The 15,000-nt window shown below is 46.5% G+C and overlaps 1 protein-coding gene across 1 annotated transcript in view; it reads left to right on the forward strand.

The window, feature by feature from the left end:
* LOC139370713 (max dimerization protein 4-like) overlaps positions 1–15,000 on the forward strand; it is a 48,439-nt gene that overhangs the window by 7,644 nt on the left and 25,795 nt on the right. The window lies entirely within an intron of this gene.

Below are 15,000 nucleotides of genomic sequence, written 5' to 3' on the forward strand. Positions count from 1 at the left end.
TCTCTTCCCCCATTCCCTATGGTTCACTCTTTCTCTCTCTTTCACACACACACACACACACACACACACACTGGAGCCTGCATGGTACAACAAAGTGTCATATTGCAAAGTGAGGGATGTAGAGGGATGTTTGAGGAGAGTAGATGAAAGAAAAAAGTATAGTGTGTTTTTGGACCTTTTTTTTGTCTTCTCCGACCCAGCTGATTTAGTAGTGTGGTGTTTCTTCTGTTCGATATAGAAAACTGACTGACTGACTGCTGCCTGGGCTTAGGATAGGACCAATAGAAAACAGACTGACTGACTGCTGCCTGGGCTTAGGATAGGACCAATAGAAAACAGACTGACTGACTGCTGCCTGGGCTTAGGATAGGACCAATAGAAAACAGACTGACTGACTGCTGCCTGGGCTTAGGATAGGACCAATAGAAAACAGACTGACTGACTGCTGCCTGGGCTTAGGATAGGACCAATAGAAAACAGACTGACTGACTGCTGCCTGGGTTTAGGATAGGACCAATAGAAAACAGACTGACTGACTGCTGCCTGGGCTTAGGATAGGACCAATAGAAAACAGACTGACTGACTGCTGCCTGGGCTTAGGATAGGACCAATAGAGAACAGACTGACTGACTAATGCCTGGGCTTAGGATAGGACCAATAGAAAACAGACTGACTGACTGCTGCCTGGGTTTAGGATAGGACCAATAGAAAACAGACTGACTGACTGCTGCCTGGGCTTAGGATAGGACCAATAGAAAACAGACTGACTGACTGCTGCCTGGGTTTAGGATAGGACCAATAGAAAACAGACTGACTGACTGCTGCCTGGGCTTAGGATAGGACCAATAGAAAACAGTACCCGATACCATCTACTGTATCTTGCCTATGCTGCTCTGTACCATCACTCATTCATATATGTACCATCACTCATTCATATATCCTTATGTACATATTCTTTATCCCCTTACACTGTGTACAAGACAGTAGTTTTGGAATTGTTAGTTAGATTACTTGTTATTACTGCATTGTCGGAACTAGAAGCACAAGCATTTCGCTACACTCGCATTAACATCTGCTAACCATGTGTATGTGACAAATAAAATTTGATTTGATTTGATTTGATTTGATTTGACTGACTGCTGCCTGGGCTTAGGATAGGACCAATAGAAAACAGACTGACTGACTGCTGCCTGGGCTTAGGATAGGACCAATAGAAAACAGACTGACTGACTGCTGCCTGGGTTTAGGATAGGACCAATAGAAAACAGACTGACTGACTGCTGCCTGGGCTTAGGATAGGACCAATAGAAAACAGACTGACTGACTGCTGCCTGGGCTTAGGATAGGACCAATAGAAAACAGACTGACTGACTGCTGCCTGGGCTTAGGATAGGACCAATAGAAAACAGACTGACTGACTGCTGCCTGGGCTTAGGATAGGACCAATAGAAAACAGACTGACTGACTGCTGCCTGGGTTTAGGATAGGACCAATAGAAAACAGACTGACTGACTGCTGCCTGGGCTTAGGATAGGACCAATAGAAAACAGACTGACTGACTGCTGCCTGGGCTTAGGATAGGACCAATAGAAAACAGACTGACTGACTGCTGCCTGGGCTTAGGATAGGACCAATAGAAAACAGACTGACTGACTGCTGCCTGGGCTTAGGATAGGACCAATAGAAAACAGACTGACTGACTGCTGCCTGGGCTTAGGATAGGACCAATAGAAAACAGACTGACTGACTGCTGCCTGGGTTTAGGATAGGACCAATAGAAAACAGACTGACTGTGCCCTGTTAGAGTGTGCGTGTGAGAGGTGGAGTGTTTGTGTGTGTGTGTGTGTGAGCTGTCACTCGTGCTGACTGCTGAGAGCCAGCTCGGGGTTTGCCAGTCACATGACTAATGTGAGCGAGTAATAATTGACCTCTGCCGACAGCTCAGTGAAAAACATGTAAAGACATATTCCTCTCTCTAACACAGAGAGAGAGAGAGAGAGAGAGAGAGAGAGAGAGAGAGAGAGAGAGAGAGAGAGAGAGCTGAACCTGAGTATAGGTCTCTTGTTGTTGAGATATTACTGGAGAAAAAGAAGGAGCTGAACCTGAGTATAGGTCTCTTGTTGTTGAGATATTACTGCATGGTTGTATCCAGTGGGGTTGGGTTACTAAAATACAGTGCCTTGCGAAAGTATTCGGCCCCCTTGAACTTTGCGACCTTTTGCCATATTTCAGGCTTCAAACATAAAGATATAAAACTGTCTTTTTTTGTGTAGAATCAACAACAAGTGGGACACAATCATGAAGTGGAACGACATTTATTGGATATTTCAAACTTTTTTAACAAATCAAAAACTGAAAAATTGGGCGTGCAAGATTATTCAGCCCCCTTAAGTTAATACTTTGTAGCGCCACCTTTTGCTGCGATTACAGCTGTAAGTCGCTTGGGGTATGTCTCTATCAGTTTTGCACATCCTTGCAAAACAGCTCGAGCTCAGTGAGGTTGGATGGAGAGCATTTGTGAACAGCAGTTTTCAGTTCTTTCCACAGATTCTTGATTGGATTCAGGTCTGGACTTTGACTTGGCCATTCTAACACCTGGATATGTTTATTTTTGAACCATTCCATTGTAGATTTTGCTTTATGTTTTGGATCATTGTCTTGCTGGAAGACAAATCTCCGTCCCAGTCTCAGGTTTTTTGCAGACTCCATCAGGTTTTCTTCCAGAATGGTCCTGTATTTGGCTCCATCCATCTTCCCATCAATTTTAACCATCTTCCCTGTCCCTGCTGAAGTAAAGCAGGCCCCAACCATGATGCTGCCACCACCATGTTTGACAGTGGGGATGGTGTGTTCAGGGTGTTGCTTTTACGCCTAACATAACATTTTGCATTGTTGCCAAAAAGTTCAATTTTGGTTTCATCTGACCAGAGCACTTTCTTCCACATGTTTGGTGTGTCTCCCAGGTGGCTTGTGGCAAACTTTAAACAACACTTTTTATGGATATCTTTAAGAAATGGCTTTCTTCTTGCCACTCTTCCATAAAGGCCAGATTTGTGCAATAGACGACTGATTGTTGTCCTATGGACAGAGTCTCCCACCTCAGCTGTAGATCTCTGCAGTTCATCCAGAGTGATCATGGGCCTCTTGGCTGCATCTCTGATCAGTCTTCTCCTTGTATGAGCTGAAAGTTTAGAGGGAATGCCAGGTCTTGGTAGATTTGCAGTGGTCTGATACTCCTTCCATTTCAATATTATCGCTTGCACAGTGCTCCTTGGGATGTTTAAAGCTTGGGAAATCTGTTTGTATCCAAATCCGGCTTTAAACTTCTTCACAACAGTATCTCGGACCTGCCTGGTGTGTTCCTTGTTCTTCATGATGCTCTCTGCGCTTTTAACGGACCTCTGAGACTATCACAGTGCAGGTGCATTTATACGGAGACTTGATTACACACAGGTGGATTGTATTTATCATCATTAGTCATTTAGGTCAACATTGGATTCTTCAGAGATCCTCACTGAACTTCTGGAGAGAGTTTGCTGCACTGAAAGTAAAGGGGATGAATAATTTTGCACGCCCAATTTTTCAGTTTTTGATTTGTTAAAAAAGTTTGAAATATCCAATAAATGTCGTTCCACTTCATGATTGTGTCCCACTTGTTGTTGATTCTTCACAAAAAAATACAGTTTTATATCTTTATGTTTGAAGCCTGAAATGTGGCAAAAGGTCGCAAAGTTCAAGGGGGCCGAATACTTTCGCAAGGCACTGTAGTTGCAGTCAGTTTCACATGCTGAAATGATAGTTGCAGTCAGTTTCACATGCTGAAATGATAGTTGCAGTCAGTTTCACATGCTGAAATGATAGTTGCAGTCAGTTTCACATGCTGAAATGATAGTTGCAGTCAGTTTCACATGCTGAAATGTGTGAGTGCTGGTAAGCTATTCCATAATCACTGTACTCATTTCCCTTACGATCAAATGTGGCCACGAGTTTCTGAAAAGTTGTCTTTTTTTTGTTTTGCTGAAGTGATGAACTTCCAGGTTTATGAATGCAACCTTCAATGTCACTGATGCAATAGATTAGAACAGGAGGTTGAGTGGTTAAAGAATGGTCATGTAGGTACTTCCACTTGAAATGCACACTGCAGCTGTCTTTTCTCTAAGTGAGGGTTTTAAAACCTGTGTAGCAGACTGCCAACATGGTTTAGTTGTAGAAACGGTAAGGAAGGGAGGCAGTGCAGGGGTTAACAATGACGGGTGTCTGTAGATAGAAGGTCCTCTTGGGTGAAGGGGTTCACAATGACAGGTGTCTGTAGATAGAAGGTCCTCTTGGGTGAAGGGGTTCACAATGACAGGTGTCTGTAGATAGAAGGTCCTCTTGGGTGAAGGGGTTCACAATGACAGGTGTCTGTAGATAGAAGGTCCTCTTGGGTGAAGGGGTTCACAATGACAGGTGTCTGTAGATAGAAGGTCCTCTTGGGTGAAGGGGTTCACAATGACAGGTGTCTGTAGATAGAAGGTCCTCTTGGGTGAAGGGGTTCACAATGACAGGTGTCTGTAGATAGAAGGTCCTCTTGGGTGAAGGGGTTCACAATGACAGGTGTCTGTAGATAGAAGGTCCTCTTGGGTGAAGGGGTTAACAATGACAGGTGTCTGTAGATAGAAGGTCCTCTTGGGTGAAGGGGTTCACAATGACAGGTGTCTGTAGATAGAAGGTCCTCTTGGGTGAAGGGGTTCACAATGACAGGTGTCTATAGATAGAAGGTCCTCTTGGGTGAAGGGGTTCACAATGACAGGTGTCTGTAGATAGAAGGTCCTCTTGGGTGAAGGGGTTCACAATGACAGGTGTCTGTAGATAGAAGGTCCTCTTGGGTGAAGGGGTTCACAATGACAGGTGTCTGTAGATAGAAGGTCCTCTTGGGTGAAGGGGTTCACAATGACAGGTGTCTGTAGATAGAAGGTCCTCTTGGGTGAAGGGGTTCACAATGACAGGTGTCTGTAGATAGAAGGTCCTCTTGGGTGAAGGGGTTCACAATGACAGGTGTCTGTAGATAGAAGGTCCTCTTGGGTGAAGGGGTTCACAATGACAGGTGTCTGTAGATAGAAGGTCCTCTTGGGTGAAGGGGTTCACAATGACGGGTGTCTGTAGATAGAAGGTCCTCTTGGGTGAAGGGGTTCACAATGACGGGTGTCTGTAGATAGAAGGTCCTCTTGGGTGAAGGGGTTCACAATGACGGGTGTCTGTAGATAGAAGGTCCTCTTGGGTGAAGGGGTTCACAATGACGGGTGTCTGTAGATAGAAGGTCCTCTTGGGTGAAGGGGTTCACAATGACGGGTGTCTGTAGATAGAAGGTCCTCTTGGGTGAAGGGGTTCACAATGACGGGTGTCTGTAGATAGAAGGTCCTCTTGGGTGAAGGGGTTCACAATGACGGGTGTCTGTAGATAGAAGGTCCTCTTGGGTGAAGGGGTTAACAATGACGGGTGTCTGTAGATAGAAGGTCCTCTTGGGTGAAGGGGTTCACAATGACGGGTGTCTGTAGATAGAAGGTCCTCTTGGGTGAAGGGGTTCACAATGACGGGTGTCTGTAGATAGAAGGTCCTCTTGGGTGAAGGGGTTCACAATGACGGGTGTCTGTAGATAGAAGGTCCTCTTGGGTGAAGGGGTTCACAATGACGGGTGTCTGTAGATAGAAGGTCCTCTTGGGTGAAGGGGTTCACAATGACGGGTGTCTGTAGATAGAAGGTCCTCTTGGGTGAAGGGGTTCACAATGACGGGTGTCTGTAGATAGAAGGTCCTCTTGGGTGAAGGGGTTCACAATGACGGGTGTCTGTAGATAGAAGGTCCTCTTGGGTGAAGGGGTTCACAATGACGGGTGTCTGTAGATAGAAGGTCCTCTTGGGTGAAGGGGTTCACAATGACGGGTGTCTGTAGATAGAAGGTCCTCTTGGGTGAAGGGGTTCACAATGACGGGTGTCTGTAGATAGAAGGTCCTCTTGGGTGAAGGGGTTCACAATGACGGGTGTCTGTAGATAGAAGGTCCTCTTGGGTGAAGGGGTTCACAATGACGGGTGTCTGTAGATAGAAGGTCCTCTTGGGTGAAGGGGTTCACAATGACGGGTGTCTGTAGATAGAAGGTCCTCTTGGGTGAAGGGGTTCACAATGACGGGTGTCTGTAGATAGAAGGTCCTCTTGGGTGAAGGGGTTCACAATGACGGGTGTCTGTAGATAGAAGGTCCTCTTGGGTGAAGGGGTTCACAATGACGGGTGTCTGTAGATAGAAGGTCCTCTTGGGTGAAGGGGTTCACAATGACGGGTGTCTGTAGATAGAAGGTCCTCTTGGGTGAAGGGGTTCACAATGACGGGTGTCTGTAGATAGAAGGTCCTCTTGGGTGAAGGGGTTCACAATGACGGGTGTCTGTAGATAGAAGGTCCTCTTGGGTGAAGGGGTTCACAATGACGGGTGTCTGTAGATAGAAGGTCCTCTTGGGTGAAGGGGTTCACAATGACGGGTGTCTGTAGATAGAAGGTCCTCTTGGGTGAAGGGGTTCACAATGACGGGTGTCTGTAGATAGAAGGTCCTCTTGGGTGAAGGGGTTCACAATGACGGGTGTCTGTAGATAGAAGGTCCTCTTGGGTGAAGGGGTTCACAATGACAGGTGTCTGTAGATAGAAGGTCCTCTTGGGTGAAGGGGTTCACAATGACAGGTGTCTGTAGATAGAAGGTCCTCTTGGGTGAAGGGGTTCACAATGACAGGTGTCTGTAGATAGAAGGTCCTCTTGGGTGAAGGGGTTCACAATGACAGGTGTCTGTAGATAGAAGGTCCTCTTGGGTGAAGGGGTTCACAATGACAGGTGTCTGTAGATAGAAGGTCCTCTTGGGTGAAGGGGTTCACAATGACAGGTGTCTGTAGATAGAAGGTCCTCTTGGGTGAAGGGGTTCACAATGACAGGTGTCTGTAGATAGAAGGTCCTCTTGGGTGAAGGGGTTCACAATGACAGGTGTCTGTAGATAGAAGGTCCTCTTGGGTGAAGGGGTTCACAATGACAGGTGTCTGTAGATAGAAGGTCCTCTTGGGTGAAGGGGTTCACAATGACAGGTGTCTGTAGATAGAAGGTCCTCTTGGGTGAAGGGGTTCACAATGACAGGTGTCTGTAGATAGAAGGTCCTCTTGGGTGAAGGGGTTCACAATGACAGGTGTCTGTAGATAGAAGGTCCTCTTGGGTGAAGGGGTTCACAATGACAGGTGTCTGTAGATAGAAGGTCCTCTTGGGTGAAGGGGTTCACAATGACAGGTGTCTGTAGATAGAAGGTCCTCTTGGGTGAAGGGGTTCACAATGACAGGTGTCTGTAGATAGAAGGTCCTCTTGGGTGAAGGGGTTCACAATGACAGGTGTCTGTAGATAGAAGGTCCTCTTGGGTGAAGGGGTTCACAATGACAGGTGTCTGTAGATAGAAGGTCCTCTTGGGTGAAGGGGTTCACAATGACAGGTGTCTGTAGATAGAAGGTCCTCTTGGGTGAAGGGGTTCACAATGACAGGTGTCTGTAGATAGAAGGTCCTCTTGGGTGAAGGGGTTCACAATGACAGGTGTCTGTAGATAGAAGGTCCTCTTGGGTGAAGGGGTTCACAATGACAGGTGTCTGTAGATAGAAGGTCCTCTTGGGTGAAGGGGTTCACAATGACAGGTGTCTGTAGATAGAAGGTCCTCTTGGGTGAAGGGGTTCACAATGACAGGTGTCTGTAGATAGAAGGTCCTCTTGGGTGAAGGGGTTCACAATGACAGGTGTCTGTAGATAGAAGGTCCTCTTGGGTGAAGGGGTTCACAATGACAGGTGTCTGTAGATAGAAGGTCCTCTTGGGTGAAGGGGTTCACAATGACAGGTGTCTGTAGATAGAAGGTCCTCTTGGGTGAAGGGGTTCACAATGACAGGTGTCTGTAGATAGAAGGTCCTCTTGGGTGAAGGGGTTCACAATGACAGGTGTCTGTAGATAGAAGGTCCTCTTGGGTGAAGGGGTTCACAATGACAGGTGTCTGTAGATAGAAGGTCCTCTTGGGTGAAGGGGTTCACAATGACAGGTGTCTGTAGATAGAAGGTCCTCTTGGGTGAAGGGGTTCACAATGACAGGTGTCTGTAGATAGAAGGTCCTCTTGGGTGAAGGGGTTCACAATGACAGGTGTCTGTAGATAGAAGGTCCTCTTGGGTGAAGGGGTTCACAATGACAGGTGTCTGTAGATAGAAGGTCCTCTTGGGTGAAGGGGTTCACAATGACAGGTGTCTGTAGATAGAAGGTCCTCTTGGGTGAAGGGGTTCACAATGACAGGTGTCTGTAGATAGAAGGTCCTCTTGGGTGAAGGGGTTCACAATGACAGGTGTCTGTAGATAGAAGGTCCTCTTGGGTGAAGGGGTTCACAATGACAGGTGTCTGTAGATAGAAGGTCCTCTTGGGTGAAGGGGTTCACAATGACAGGTGTCTGTAGATAGAAGGTCCTCTTGGGTGAAGGGGTTCACAATGACAGGTGTCTGTAGATAGAAGGTCCTCTTGGGTGAAGGGGTTCACAATGACAGGTGTCTGTAGATAGAAGGTCCTCTTGGGTGAAGGGGTTCACAATGACAGGTGTCTGTAGATAGAAGGTCCTCTTGGGTGAAGGGGTTCATTGGGCTTAAAAACAAAAAGGAGAACTACAGCACTCTTTATATAATTCAAATGCCAACTAAAAGTTGCGGTGCCTTTCGACCTCACTTGTCACAACGAGACAGTTGCCATAGAGAAGAAGAAGTGAACTCGAGGTCATAAAGGGGCGCCACTGTTTTCTTTTGTAGCGGGTCGCTGACCGCTGTTGACTAACTACCGTCCTGCAGCGCTGTGGCAGCGCTGTCGCAGCGCTGTGGCACCGTGTCCCACAAGGGGAAGGCCTCGGGGACAGTGTCGAGACAACGTTGAAATGTCGCCTGTCGCCGTCCCAAAGCCTCAACTCTGGCTCACTCAACCTCATTTCCTTTCAAAAACAATCTCCTTTTTCCCGCCTTCATTTTTGATTCCCTTGTTTTCCTGTTCCCACGTCAGGGAGAAAAGAGGCCTGTGTGTGTCTGTAATGACAGGCTTTCAGGGAGAGGGGAGATGTTGTGTGTGTGAGGGTTTGCGATGCGTCGAGAACATAATGCACCGTGGATCCCCAAACCCTGTCCAGACTTGTGTCCTCAAATTACATTATGGGAACGCATAGGTGTTAAAATATGGAGGTGGTTCAGTTTCCTACTCCCTGCTGCAATAGCCCATTATTGTAGTGAAACTGTGGGCCGGTTGGCTCAAGGCATTGTCGTGTCTCTATTTCCTGTATCTTTGTTGATGTTACGGTGATACCCTATTTGAGGGTTTTGCAAAAAACTACAATACAATTATTTTTCATTCCAGTCCAAAGCCAAAGGAATTTAGCGAATGCTTGATTAATCCTGAACCTTTTCAATTATTCTCTGTGTTGGTGGATCTCTCTGGGAGGCTGATCCCTGTCGACCCACGATGGAAGGAGCCCTTTAGTGCTCAGCCTCTCAGCTGTCGTTCTGGTCCAACCTGTTTAATGACAGTATGACTGGGACTTCATCTGAGACAATCCCTGTATCGGTATCCACATAGCTCCGTGCGCACTCCCTCACGCCCTTAGGGCGAGGCTGTAATGGCACCCTATTGCCTATGGGCCAAAATGAGTGCACTATGATGAAGGGAATAAGTTACCATTTTGGACAGAGCCTATTTTAGACACTATTTTATGTTTTGGTCTGTCCTGTACTCCTAGCTGGTACAAGCTGTTCTTCATTGCCCTACTCCTTGTGTGTGTGTGTGTGTGTGTGTGTGTGTGTGTGTGTGTGTGTGTGTGTGTGTGTGTGTGTGTGTGTGTGTGTGTGTGTGTGTGTGTGTGTGTGTGTGTGTGTGTGTGTGTGTGTGTGTGTGTGTGTGTGTGTGTGTGTGTGTGCCCTGGCTCTGTGACAGGGAGGCCCATGCAGTCTGTGCTGTTACCAGGACACTGTTGGCTGGGTGACAGCAGAACAGTCTCACTCAGACACACAACAACCCATCCCTGCCCTGAAACCTGCCATATCGGGCTCTGGTCAAAACAAGTACTCTATATAGGGGATAATGTGCCATTTCAGACACTATCTATCTGTGAGGATAAATAGATAGATAGATAGATAGATAGATAGATAGATAGATAGATAGATAGATAGATAGATAGATAGATAGATAGATAGATAGATACAATAGATAGATATGGGGAGATGGGTAGGTAGGTAAAAGTCTCCAGGCTGACACTGCTGTTTCCGTAATCTTCTCACAGGCCACTGCTCTGCTGGTAACCAGCATGACACTAGTGTGCTACTCTCCTAACCGCAGCGCTGCCGCGTGGTTGCTTGCTCGGTCGGCCTCTGTTGCCATCGGCTTCCTTCCCATTTCTGACATCGCTCCCTGACGACGTTCTCTCTCTCTCTCTCTCTCTCTCTCTCTCTCTCTCTCTCTCTCTCTCTTTACCACCTCTCTCTCTCTCTCTCTGTCTTTCTCTCTCTCTTTACCACCTCTCTCTCTCTCTCTCTCTGTCTCTCTCTCTCTCTCTGTCTCTGTCTCTCTCTCTGTCTCTCTCTCTCTCTCTGTCTCTGTCTCTCTCTCTGTCTCTCTCTCTCTCTCTGTCTCTGTCTCTCTCTCTGTCTCTCTCTCTCTCTCTGTCTCTGTCTCTCTCTCTGTCTCTCTCTCTCTCTCTGTCTCTGTCTCTCTCTCTGTCTCTCTCTCTCTCTCTCTCTCTCTCTCTCTCTGTCTCTCTCTCTCTCTGTCTCTGTCTCTCTCTCTCTCTCTCTCTGTCTCTCTCTCTCTCTGTCTCTCTCTGTCTCTCTGTCTCTGTCTCTGTCTCTCTCTCTCTGTCTCTCTCTCTCTCTCTCTCTCTGTCTCTGTCTCTCTCTCTGTCTCTCTCTCTCTCTCTCTGTCTCTGTCTCTCTCTCTGTCTCTCTCTCTCTCTCTCTCTCTCTCTCTCTGTCTCTCTCTCTCTCTGTCTCTGTCTCTCTCTCTCTCTCTCTCTGTCTCTCTCTCTCTCTCTCTCTCTCTCTCTGTCTCTCTCTCTCTCTCTGTCTCTGTCTCTCTCTCTGTCTCTCTCTCTCTCTCTGTCTCTGTCTCTCTCTCTGTCTGTCTCTCTCTCTCTCTCTGTCTCTGTCTCTCTCTCTCTCTCTCTCTCTCTCTCTCTGTCTCTCTCTCTCTCTGTCTCTGTCTCTCTCTCTCTCTCTCTCTCTCTGTCTCTCTCTCTCTCTGTCTCTCTCTGTCTCTCTCTTTGCCCTGTTCAGACTAATACCAGTAGTTTCCTTTTCTAGGCAAGGTCCAGGAAACCAGTTTTTCCTTCATCCCCACATCATAGGCTTGCACACACACACACACACACACACACACACACACACACACACACACACACACACACACACACACACACACACACACACACACACACACACACACACACCTGCTAACTGGAAAAGCCCATCTGACATGGCTGCTCTCTGCTCGTGATCAGATTCATATCCCGTCACGTTGGGAGGAGTCCTGTGGAATGTTTGCCCTTCCTCAACTGAGAAAGGATCATCAGGTCTATTTCTGGTCCTAGAGAATGTAGACAGAGACAGTCTACCTACCGGTGCCAGTCAGCTGGTGTTTTGTGTCCCTCCCTCTCTGTTTCACGTAAAGTGAGTCATTGACGGAAAATGATGACTAGGCATTGGTTAGAAGTTAAATACAAACCAATCTGGCCTGTTACTCAGTTCAGAGAAACATCTGGCTGATGGTTTGGTGATGAAGCACTTTAAAAGTGTCCTTGTCATGAAAAGTGCCATAGAAATAGATAAGTGAATGAATGATTATTATTATTGATAACATGTGGTCTGATTCTGATTGTGGCCCTCTTTGAAGTGTTCTCGCAACAATGTTGCTTTTGAGTTAAGTCAATGTTTTCTGCAGTGTTGTGATTCAGCTGGTCAGTTCACCAGTAACAAGGTTTTTGGAAAATCACAATAATGTAATGTTCTGACAGGAGGGAAATAAATAGACCAGTCATTACCATAGGGAGGTGTGTGTGTGTGTGTGTGTGTGTGTGTGTGTGTGTGTGTGTGTGTGTGTGTGTGGTGTGTGGTGTGTGTGTGTGTGTGTGTGTGTGTGTGTGTGTGTGTGTGTGTGTGTGTGTGTGTGTGTGTGTGTGTGTGTGTGTGTGTGTGTGTGTGTGTGCGTGTGTGTATGTGCACACATTAATAGGCCTTACTACACTCTGTCTGATCTCCTCTCAGATTCCATTCATCATCACAGTGTCCTCCTTACTTGTCTTATTCAGAACTTCCCCTCTATAGCCTGGCCCCAGATCTGTTTGTGCTGTATTGCCAACTCCTGCAATATAATATGTTGGGCTTGATAACGACCATAGGAGTTGGCTATACAAACAGACCTGGGACCTGTTCTCCCATTGTAGCTAGAGGCCAGACCTGGCTGGGGCTGGAGCCAGTGTAGAAAGAAACACCACTCTGTAGTGTGTGATATATCAGACTGGATGTTAGGGGGAGGGGAGGAGGGGATGGAGGAGGGGGGGCAGGCCTGTTACTTCACCTCTTCTGCTCCCCTCTCTCCTTCTCTCTCTCCTCCTCTCTCTCCTTCTCTCTCTCCTTCTCTCTCTCTCCTTCTCTCTCTCCTTCTCTCTCTCCTTCTCTCTCCTCCTTCTCTCTCTCCTTCTCTCCTTCTCTCTCTCCTTCTCTCTCCTCTCTCTCTCTCCTTCTCTCTCTCCTCTCTCCTCTCTCTCCTTCTCTCTCTCCTTCTCTCTCTCCTTCTCTCTCCTCCTTCTCTCTCTCCTTCTCTCTCTCCTTCTCTCTCTCCTTCTCTCTCTCCTTCTCTCTCCTCCTTCTCTCTCTCCTCTCTCCTCTCTCTCCTCTCTCTCTCTCTCTCTCTTCTCTCTCCTCCTCTCTCTCCTCTCTCTCTCTCCTCCTCTCTCTCCTCTCTCTCTCTCCTCTCTCTCTCTCCTCTCTCTCTCTCTCTCTCTCTCTCTCTCCTCTCTCTCTCTCTCTCTCTCTCTCTCTCCTCTCTCTCCTCTCTCTCTCCTCTCTCCTTCTCTCTCTCTCTCTCTCTCCTCTCTCTCCTCTCTCTCTCTCTCTCTCTCCTCTCTCTCTCTCTCTCTCTCTCTCTCCTCTCTCTCTCTCTCTTCTCTCTCTCTCTCTCTCTCTCTCCTCTCTCCCTCTCTCTCCTCTCTCTCTCCTCTCTCCTCTCTCTCCTTCTCTCTCCTCTCTCCTCTCTCTCCTTCTCTCTCCTTCTCTCTCCTTCTCTCTCTCTCCTTCTCTCTCTCTCCTTCTCTCTCTCTCCTTCTCTCTCTCTCTCTCCAAAGAGACCACATCTGTTTCTTCTGTTTTCTTTCTTTTTTTCTTTTTACTCTCTCTCTCTCTCTCTCTCTCTCTCTCTCTCTCTCTCTCTCTCTCTCTCTCTCTCTCTTACTGAGTCAGCAGAAGGCTGAGGGAAAGAGGAGGATGAAAGCAGATGGGGAGGAGGGGTACCTACAGAGCCCCTGCTCACAGTAGACCCTCCTCACTCTCTCTCTCTCTGCCAAAATGCCTCTCTCCTCCCTTCTTCCCTCCTACCTTTTATTTGGGTTAGGGGGGCTGACTCTTTTGTGACAGGAAACTGTATGAGAGAGAGTCCCTGGCTGGCTTGCCCTGTCTGAAATGGATCTCGCATCTGAGTGAGAGGAAGTCATCTGATACAAAGACAACAGGGTTGTGGTCATTAGGCAGCGAACAGACAAAAACATACTGAAACAGGGAAGGACTACCAGGACTTGTCCAATAAGAAACTTTGCAAACGTTTTCCGTTGCATGCCCAAATAAACAAGACCCAGGCTATGGAAGGCCTGTGATATTGGACATGATGAGGTTTTAAAGGCCCAGTGCAGTCAAAATTAAGTTTTCCCTGTGTTGTTTTATATCATATTGTACAACAGCTGATGAAACTAACACTGTAAATGTATTAAGACATTTTATTTCTTGATAGTTTCTGGGTGAAAATACAATCTACACAGGCTTTTCTAATCAGCAGGTTTGCATGGGCAAGCCTCTCCACCAATAACAGCCCGTTGTCAGTTTTCCCCTCCCCACTCGGACTAAATTCTTGCTTGAGAATGATTTTTGTTGCTAAAAAGCCCATTTTGCCCATTTGAATTGAAATGTATTGCAGAAAGGTCCTTGATATTGATATAAAAACGTCTGTGTTGGGTCTTTAACTATAACTATGATATACTGTAAGGTCATGTACTCATATACCTAAGGTCATAGACACAGAAACACCACATTGAACTGATGACGGGACATAATTGTTATCTTCAGTGCTTCTGTTATTGCCAGCCATTTCTCTCTTTCTCTTTCTCTCTCTCATCTCTCTCTCTCATATTAATCCTGAGTAGGTAGATAGGCATGTTCTGTGTTGAGGACATGTGACCTTTATGGTTCTGACCTTTATGGTTCTTGGTCACGCCGTGCTGCCAAGTCGCTCTGTAACATTCCACATAATTAAATAGTGATCAGTGACTCATTGGGGATAATGGGGGCGGAAGACGCCACGTGTCAGTCTCTCAGTCTACTGGACTGTACTGTCATAATGTGTGTGTGCGTGTGTGCGTCTGCGTGTGTGTGTGTTGACTTAATCATAGGTGTGCATGGAAATGTACAGTAGGTGTGAAGGTAGGTTCACATGCATGCCAGTAACCTGGACACCTTCAATCATCTACAATACAGTACGATTCAATGCAATACATTACAATACAATTCAATATAATACAACACATTACAATACAATACAAGTCAATACAACACATTACAATACAATACAACACAATACAACATATTACAATACAATACAATACAATACAATACAATACATTACAATACAACACAATACAACACATTACAATACAATACAATACAACACAATACAACACATTACAATACAAT

The sequence above is a fragment of the Oncorhynchus clarkii genome, chromosome 17, assembly GCF_045791955.1.
Source record: "Oncorhynchus clarkii lewisi isolate Uvic-CL-2024 chromosome 17, UVic_Ocla_1.0, whole genome shotgun sequence".
In the NCBI taxonomy this organism is placed as follows: domain Eukaryota; kingdom Metazoa; phylum Chordata; class Actinopteri; order Salmoniformes; family Salmonidae; genus Oncorhynchus; species Oncorhynchus clarkii.